At 36.7% G+C, this 9,636-nt stretch overlaps 1 non-coding gene across 1 annotated transcript; it reads left to right on the top strand.

Moving 5' to 3' along the window:
- The first annotated feature begins 8,399 nt into the window (after nt 1–8,399).
- LOC123324999 lies at nt 8,400–8,530 on the top strand. Its single transcript, XR_006540168.1, has one exon. It is a non-coding gene; the product is annotated as a small nucleolar RNA SNORA63 (small nucleolar RNA).
- The last annotated feature ends 1,106 nt before the right edge of the window (nt 8,531–9,636 follow it).

Genomic DNA, 9,636 nt, shown 5'->3' on the forward strand with positions numbered 1-9,636 from the left:
TAGCTGTCACGAAGAAAGATTTTTAATCCCAAGATTAGCAAATCAAACAAGAAATATATAAAACAGATAAAGCATTAAAATCAAGTGGAATTTATCCCAGAAATACGATGTTGGTTTAAAAAAAAAATCAGTCAATGTAATACAACATATTAATGGAATAAAGGTTAAGTATGACACATTCATTTCAATAGTTGCAGCAAGAAGCATTTGGTAAAATCCAACATCCATTTATGATTAAAATACTTTTCAGCAAACTAAAAATAGAAGGGAAATTTTCCCATCCAGCATATAAGAAGTTTGGAAGTCACCACTCTGTCCTAACAACAAGTAGAAGGCTGAATAAACTGAAAAATCAACAACTCTTTTTAGATAAATCAGAGAAGTGAGGTCACAGGGAAAACTGCTGTCCCCAAAATTGCAGAGACTGATGAATAACAGAGAATTTATAACTTACTGGAGAGCAACCCATGAGCAGAAACCAGCAGGAACCAGTGCTGGGGTAGAAACCTGAACTACAATTGACAAATTGCTGGAGGTTCTGGTGTGGATGAGTCTGAGAGATAAATACTCCAGGGAGATCCAGTCATAGGGAGACCCCCCCCCCCCCACTTTTGTGACTTTTACCACCTGGAGCTCTACCAGTTTCTTGCAGTGAATATCAGAGAAAAATTCCCTCTTGCTCTGGCAGAGGGAGGGGAAAACAAGCCATTATGAAATATGCCAGAGCATTCTGTTCTTCTTAGCAAAGCCTGCCCTCAGGAGAAACTGTCTAACCAGAGTCTCACTTGCTGGGGTTTTATCAGAGCCTAGCTGATTTGGGGGGAGGGAAATACCCAACTTCAGCCCCCTCTAGCCATCCTGTCCCACCTAAGAGGAATCAGGTAATGGGGATGATTGCACAACCTTGTGAATATACTAAAAATGATTGAATGGTATACTTTAGAAAGGTGAATTTTGTAGTATGTGAATTATACCTCAAGAAAAAAAAAAAATAGAAAATCTGAAAAAGTCTGTATCTACTAAAATTTATATTTTATAGTCAAAACTTATTTCATCACATTTTCACTTAAAAGAATATCAAGAATATCAATCGTACAGTGTCTGCTCTCAGACCACGATGGAATCAAAATAGAAATCAATAACAGAAAGATGGCTAAAAGATCTCCAAATACCTGGAGATTAAAAAAAACCCACTTCTCAATAACACATGGGTCAAAGAAGAAACCTCCAGAGAAATTTAAAAATATGTTGAACAAAATGAAATGAAAACACCACTTATCAAAATTTGTGGGATGCAGCGAAAGCAGTGCTTAGAGGGAAATTTATAGCACTGGATGTATTTAAAAAGAAGAAAGATTGAAAATCAATCAGCTAAGCCTCCACCTTAGAAAACTAGAAAAGAAGAGCAAATTAAATCCACAGTAAGCAGAAGAAAAGAAATAATAAAAATGAGAGCAGAAATCAATTAAATTGAAAATGGGAAGTCAAGAGGAAATTAATAAAGCCAAAATCTGGTTCTTTAAAAACATCAATAGGACTGATAAACCTCTGAACCAGGCTAACTAAGAAAAAGAGAGAAAGGACCAAATTACTAATATCAGAAATGAAATAGGAGAAAGGTGTATAGATCCCATGGGCATTAAAGGGATATTAAAGGAATATTATGATCAACTCTATGCCCACAAATTCGACAACCTAGTGAAACGGACCAATTCCTCAAAAGACACAATCTGCCATGACTCACATTTTAACAATCTGAGTAGACCTATACCTATTGAAGAAATCGAATCAGTAATTAATAACCTTCCCAAACAGAAAACACCCAGACTCAGATGGGTTCCTTGGTAAATTCTAACCATGAGTTCCATTTTTTCAGGAGATATTGAACCGTCCTGGTTATCTGTTTCATCATTTTTGTAGATGTGATTACTGAGGAATTAGTCCTGTGGGCTCCACTGAGATGTCTCCCACCACTATCATAGAACACTTGGGGCCGTGACATGAGAGATTGGAGAAAAGAAAAGGAAAAAAAAAAAAGGATTTCTCTCCTCTCTCTGAGCTTAGGAAGTCCCTTCCCCGCTCCTCAGGCCAGAACTAGAAGGTTTCGCCTGGACTTCTCACTGTTTATGCCTATGACACTTCTTGGTTTCAGGCTGTACTGGGCTCGGGCTGCAAGATACTGTAGGGGGAAAATTGGTAGACTCACCAGTGGTTCAGTGGTACTCCAGATTTTTGTCTTCTTTCCCAATGTTCTTGCTAATATTGACGTTTCGTAGTCCTCGGATAGCTGTTCCATGTATTCTGTCCAGGTTTTACAGCTGTATTCAGTAGGAGAGACAGGGCAGAGTACACTTACTCCATTTTACCCAGAACCGAAACCTAAAGATTTCTTTAGACATACGAAAGCTGAAAGAAATAATCACCAGCAGATCTTCTCTTCAAAAAATATTAAAGGAAGTCCTTCAGACAGGAGAAGAATGATACCAGATGGAAATGTGAATGTACATAAAGGAATGGAGAGCATCAAAAATGGTAAATATGTGGGGAAACATAAAATACTTTTTTTCTTATTTTTAAATTTTTTTTCAAAAGACAATTGACTAGTTAAAGCAAAAGTAATGACAATGTATTGTGAAGTTCATAACATGTACAAGCACAATATCTGACAACAAAAGCACAGAGGCTTAGAAGGGGAAAAATGGAAGTATAATATGCTATATTTTTATGCTATATTTTAAGTGGTATTATGTTACTTGATGATAGGCTAATAAGTTAAAGATGTGTACTATAAGCCATAAAGTAATCACTAAATAATAAAAAGCTAAGAGTTATACCAAATAAACTAATGAATGAGATAAAATAGAATCATAAAAAATATTCAATTAATTCAAAAGAAGTTCCAAAGAGAGGAAAAAGGCAACAAAGAACAGATGGGCCAAGTAGAAAACAAATACCAGGATGGCAGATTTAAATCCCACCATGTCAATAATAACATAAAATGTAAATGGTTTATAGGAGGGGAGGCAACCTCTGTCTTCAGACCAAACCTCGCCTGCAACATGTTTTTACATGGCCCTCAAGCTAAAAAGATTTGTACATTTCCGAAGTGTTGTTAAAAAAGAAGAAAAGAAGGGTATGTAGCAAAGACCCTATGTGGCCCACAAAGTCTAAAATATTTATTACCTGGTCCTTTACGGAAAACATTTTTCAACTGCTGGCCTAAATGCCCCCGATTAAAAGGTATAAGGCAGAGCTTGTCAGATTGGATAAAAAAGCAAGACCCAACGATGCTGCCTAAATAAACCAAAGAAATTTAACAATGAAAAAAAAATATGGCAATAGAAAAAAGTGTATACATGTGAATATGAATATAATATATAATATAATACAATCAGTCTCTGCACTCAGTTCCTGGCATAAAGCTCCTAAAACCCTTGTATTTTCCTAAGTGATAAGAGTACAAGGAGCATCTTTTGTTTTAATAATTGGTCTTTGACCCCAGTTCCTGACACAGAGTTCCTATATCCCTTGAGTGACAGGATTATCTTTTGTTCTTTTTTTTTTTTAAAGATTTTGTTTTATTTATTTGACGGAGAAAGACACAGCGAGAGAAGGAACACAAGTAAGGGGAGTGAGAGAGGGAGAAGCAGGCTTCCTGCTGAGCACGGAGCCCGATGCGGGACTCGATCCCAGGACTCTGGGATCATGACCTGAGCCGAAGGCAGACGCTTAATGACTGAGCCACCCAGGAGCCCGAGGATTATCTTTTGTTCTAATGAAGTGGTATTGGATAAGCTCCTGGATGGGGGCTGGTCACCAGAAAGACCAAACCATGATTAGAAGTTCGGAACTTTAAGCCCCACCCCCCATTCTTCAGAGAGGGGAGTGAGACTGGAAACGGGGTTAATAATGATCGTGCCTATGTGAATGATCATGCCGACATGAAGAAGCCTCCATAAAAATCCCAAGCGTATGGGGTTCAAAGAGCTTCTGGGATGGTGTACACGTGAAAGTGCTCAGAGAGTGCATGCCTGAGGAGGGCATGGAAGCCTCCACCCTAGCCCTATGCAGCTCTTCTATCTAGACGTTTACCTGTATGGTTTAGCATATCCTCTTAGAGTAAACTGGTAAACGGTTCTGTGACCACTCTAGCAAATTAATCAAAACTGAGGAAAGGATTGTGGGAACCTCAGATTTATAGCTGATTAGTCAGAAGCACAGGTAATAACCTGGACTTGTAGTATATTTTATATTTATATATAGATATATATTTATAAAATATACAAATATAAATATAAAATATATAAATATTATATTTTTACATATAATTTATATCTATCTATCTATCTATATATCTAACTCTAACCAAAGCCAGACTGCCTATATAAATAATAGACAATGTAGATTTTGAGACAAAGAATATTACCAGAGATACGGAAGGTTATTTCATAATAATGAAGTGGTCAATTCATTAAGAGAATATAACAACCCTAAATGATATGTTCCTAATAACAGAGATTCAAAATACACAAAGCAAAAACTCCATATACAAACAGACATGTCAACGATCATAGTGGGAAAGTTCAACACGATTCCTTCAACAACTGATAGATGGATAATCAGTAAGGATGTAGAAGATTTGAACAACACTTTTGACCAAACTAATCGACATTTATAGCACCTTCCACTCAACAATAGCAGAAAATCTTTTATTTATTTATTATTTTTTTATTTTATTTATTTATTTGAGAGAGAGAATGAGAGAGAGAGAGAGAGCACATGAGAGGGGGGAGGGTCAGAGGGAGAAGCAGACTCCCTGCTGAGCAGGGAGCTCGACGCGGGACTCGATCCCGGGACTCCAGGATCATGACCTGAGCCAAAGGCAGTTGCTCAACCAACTGAGCCACCCAGGCGCCCTATTTATTTATTTTTTAAAGTAGGCTCTATGCCCAACATGGAACCCAACATGGGCCTTGAACTCACAACCCTGAGATCAAGACCTGAGCTGAGATCAAGAGCAGGACACTCAACCAACTGAGCCACCCAGATACCCCCAGAAAATCTTTTTTTTTTTAAGTGCAAATGGAACAGTCCCCAAAGTAGATCGTATTCTGCACCATAAAACAAGTCTCAATAAATTTAAGAGGATTCAATTCAACAATGGAATTAAATTAGAAATCAATAAGAAAAATATTACTGGAAAATCCCCCCAAATATTTGGAAACTGAATAGTACATTTCTAAATAACTTATGGGACAAAGGAGAAATTACATGGGAATTTAGAATGTATTTTTTTTTTTAAAGATTTTATTTATTTATTTGAGAGAGAGAGTGAGAGAGAGAAAGAGCACAAGAGGGGGGAGCGGGAGAGGGAGAAGCAGACTCCCTGCTGAGCAGGGAGCCCGATGCGGGACTCGACCCCGGGACTCCAGGATCATGACCTGAGCCGAAGGCAGTCGCTTAACCAACTGAGCCACCCAGGCGCCCTAGAATGTATTTTAAATGAATGAAAATGAAAAGACAACAGGTCACAATTTGTAGGATGTGGCTAAAGCAGTATTAAGAGGGATTTTTTAAAATTGCAGCGTAATTAACATACAGTGTTACATTAGTCTCAGGTGTACTATATGGTGGTTCAACAATGCTAGACATTACTCAGTGCTCATCATGATGAGTGGACTCTTAATCCTAGAGGGGAAATTTAGAGTACTGATTGCTTACATTAGAAAGAAAGGCCTCACATCAATGACTTAAAATTATACACTGAGAAACTAGATTTTAAAAGAGCGAAAATTTTAATTAAGAAATATGATCAGGGGTGCCTGGGTAGTTCAGTCAGTTAAGTGTCCAACTCTTTAATTTTAGCTCAGTTCATGACCTCAGGGGTCATGGGATGGAGCCCTGCATCAAGCTCCCTACTCAGTGGGGAGTGTGCTTGAGGATTCTCTTTCTCCCTCTCCCTCTCTCTCTGTCCCTTCCCCCACTCATGCTTTCTTTCTTTCTCTGAAATAAATCTTAAAAAAAGAGATATTATCAAATATACACAAACTCTTTTGGAAAACTGAGAAAGTGAGAGTACTTCCCAATCCATTCTATGAGGTCCGCATTACCCTGACACCAAAAAACAAAGATTTTGGGGGAAAAAAAAAAAGACCAATATTCCTCATGAGTCAAATAAAACTCACACACACACACATTCTTAACAATGTCACAGTAAATAAAATTTAACAATATATAAACATTATAGCACATTATGACCAAATGGGTTTATCCCAAAATGTAAGGTTGGTTTAACATTTGAAAATCAATCAATGTAATTCATGTTATTAACAGAATAAAAATATAAAAACAAAACCCAGGTGATAATCTCAGTGGATGCAGAAAAAGCTCTTGACAAAATTAAACATCCATTCCTGAAAGTACTAAAAATACAAAGAAACTTCATAACCTTGATGAAGAATTAGTGTTTTCCTCCTAAAATCAAGAACAAGGCAAGAATGTCCATTCTCACTACCACTATTCAATGTAGTACTGGAAAAACACCATCCACCAACTAAAACTGATAAAATACTCTATCCACGACAGTATAATATACTACATATAATATATATATAATATATTTTCAAGTGCACATGGACTATTTACCAAGATAGATTATATCTTCAATCATAAAATAAGTCTTAATAAAGGTTTTAGTGTTAGAATTATATAAACTATGTTCTCAGATGATAATGGAATTGAACTAAAACTCAGAAGTTGGTAATAGAAATAAACCTGGAAAATTAATAACACACTTCTAAATAATTCAAGGTAAAAGGAAGTCTCAAGGGAAGTTAGAAAATATTTAAATTAGAATGAAAATGAAAACACAACATATCCAAAACTTAGGGATACAAAGTACTATTCAAAGGAAATCTATAGCAGTAAATGATTGTATCAGAAAATAAGGTCTCAAATTAACCTAGCTTTCACTTTAATTAACTATTTTTTAAAAGAGTAAAATAAACTCAAAGCAAGCAGAGGGACACCTGACTGATTCAGTCAGTAGAGCATGTAACTCTTGATCTCAGAGTTGTGAGTTTGAGCCCCATGTTGCGTACAGAGATTACTTAAAAAAAATTAAGTAAAATCTTTAAAAAAAAAAAAGCAAGCAGAAAGAAGGAAATAACAAAGAAAAGAGCAGAAATCGATTAAATGAAAGCAAGAACAATAGATAAATAATTTAAACCAAAAGCCAGTTCTTAGAAAGGATGTATAAAATTCCTAAACCTCTAGCCAAAAGGAAGGAAGGAAGGAAGGAAAGAAGGAAGGAAGGAAGGAAGGAGAAAAGAAAAAGAAAAAGAGAAGGAAAAAAAGGAAGGATAATTGAATTGGACAAATTTCTCAAAAACCACAAACTACCAACATTTACCCAAGTTAAAACAGATACCCTGAATAGTCCCATATTTTTGAAGAATTGAATTCGTAGTTAAAAACTTTCCAAAGAAGAAATCTCCAGGTCCCAATAATTTCTCTGAAGAATTTTTTTAAAATTTTTTAATTTATTTTTTGACAGAGAGAGAGACAGCGAGAGAGGGAACACAAGCAGGGGGAGTGGGAGAGGGAGAAGCAGGCTTCCCACTGAGCAGGGCACCCAATGCGGGGCTCGATCCCAGGACCCTGGGATCAAGACCTGAGCCGAAGGCAGACGCTTAACCACTGAGCCACCCAGGCGCCCCTTTCTGGAGAATTTTACCAAAGATTTAGAGAAGAAAAACATCAATCTTATGGAAACTCTTCAAGAAAATAAGAGTGAATACTCCCAAATTTGTTGTATGAGGCCAGCAGTATTTTTATACCCAAATAGACCATGATAGTGCAAAAAGAGAAGCCTACACAGACCAATAGTCCTTATGAATATAGACATAAAATCTCCAAAAAAAGTAGCAAATTGAATGCATCAGTATATAAAACAATAATACACCACAACAAAGTGAGTTTTATACGAGCAATATGAGGCTGGTTCAATATTGCAAATTAATTAATGCAATCCATTTTATTAACAGTCTAAAGAGGAAGAAAAAGCATATGATCATATCAATGTATACAGAAGAAGCATTTGACAAGATTCAACATCCATTCTGGGTAAAAGCTCTCATCAAAGTAGGGATAGACAGGAAATTCCTCAACCTGAGAAAGGGCGTCTACAAATTACCCCGAGCGACAATCATACTTACTGGCAAAAAACTGCATGCTTTCTCTAAGTTAAAAAACAAGATAAGAATGTTTCCTGTCCCCACTTCTATTTCACATTGTATTGGAATACTGAGCTGGGATAATAAAACAAGAAAAGAAGTAAAGAGCACACAGATAGGAAAAGAAGAACTAAAAACGGTCCATATTAATAAACACATAATTGTATGCAGGATCTAGTTACAATGTAGCTATAAAGTGCTGCCTTGTCTTTGCCCCCTGCTCAAAATAAAGCTGTTACCTTTCTAGCCCTGTCCGCCATGGTGCTTAGCAGCCAGGGATGCATGGTCTCAGACATGTTTACCAAGTAAAACACTGACTTGAGGGGCGCCTGGGTGGCTCAGTCATTGAGCATCTGCCTTCGGCTCAGGTCATGGTCCCAGGGTCCTGGGATCGAGCCCCGCATCGGGCTCCCTGCTCGGCGGGAAGCCTGCTTCTCCCTCTCCCACTCCCCCTGCTTGTGTTCCCTCTCTCGCTGTGTCTCTCTCTGTCAAATAAATAAATAAAATCTTTAAAAAAATAAAAATAAAAAAATAAACACATAATTGTCTCCATAGAAATCCCAAGAAATCCACAACAAAACCTTCAAAAACTATAAATAAATTTATAAAGATTGAAACATACAATTTTATATCTATGCACTAGCAGCAAACAGTTGGAAACTGAAAATTTGAAAACAGTACCATTTAGAATAGCATTAAAAGAAGAAATACCTGGGGGTGCCTGGGTGGCTCAGGTGGTTAAACATCTGCCTTCTGCTCAGGTCATGATCTCAGGGTCCTGGGATCAAGTCCCACATCAGGCTCCCTGCTCAGCGGGGAGTCTGCTTCTCCCTCTGACCCTCCCCCTGCTTGTGCTCTCTCTCTCTCTCTCACTCAAATAAATAAATAAATAACATCTTAAAAAAAAAAAAAAAAGGAAGAAATACCTGGGTATAAAACTAACAAAACATGTGCAGGGTATTTATGCTAGAAATGACAAAACACTTTTAAAAGAAATCTAGAAAGACCTAAATAAATGGAGAGACATACAATGCTCACAGATTTGAAGATTAGGTATAAGTAGGATGACAATACTTCTCAAATGATTTATGGGTTTAACACAATGCCAATCAAAATCTTAGTAAGATTTTTGTAGATCTATACAAGCTGATTCTAAAATTTATATGTAAATGCAAAGGAACTAGACGAGTTACAACAAATTTGAAGAAGAAAAATACAGTTTGAGGACTCACACTTATTAAGTTAAAACAAATAGTTACCATATGATCCAGAAATCTCATTCTTGGGTAGGTATCCAAGAGAAATGAAATCATATATCCACACATAGCTTCATATATACAAATGTATATAGCAACTTTATTATAATAGCTTGAAACTGGAAAAAACCCAGATGTCTATAAAA

Source organism: Neomonachus schauinslandi, chromosome 5, assembly GCF_002201575.2.
Source record: "Neomonachus schauinslandi chromosome 5, ASM220157v2, whole genome shotgun sequence".
NCBI classification, from domain to species: Eukaryota; Metazoa; Chordata; class Mammalia; order Carnivora; family Phocidae; genus Neomonachus; species Neomonachus schauinslandi.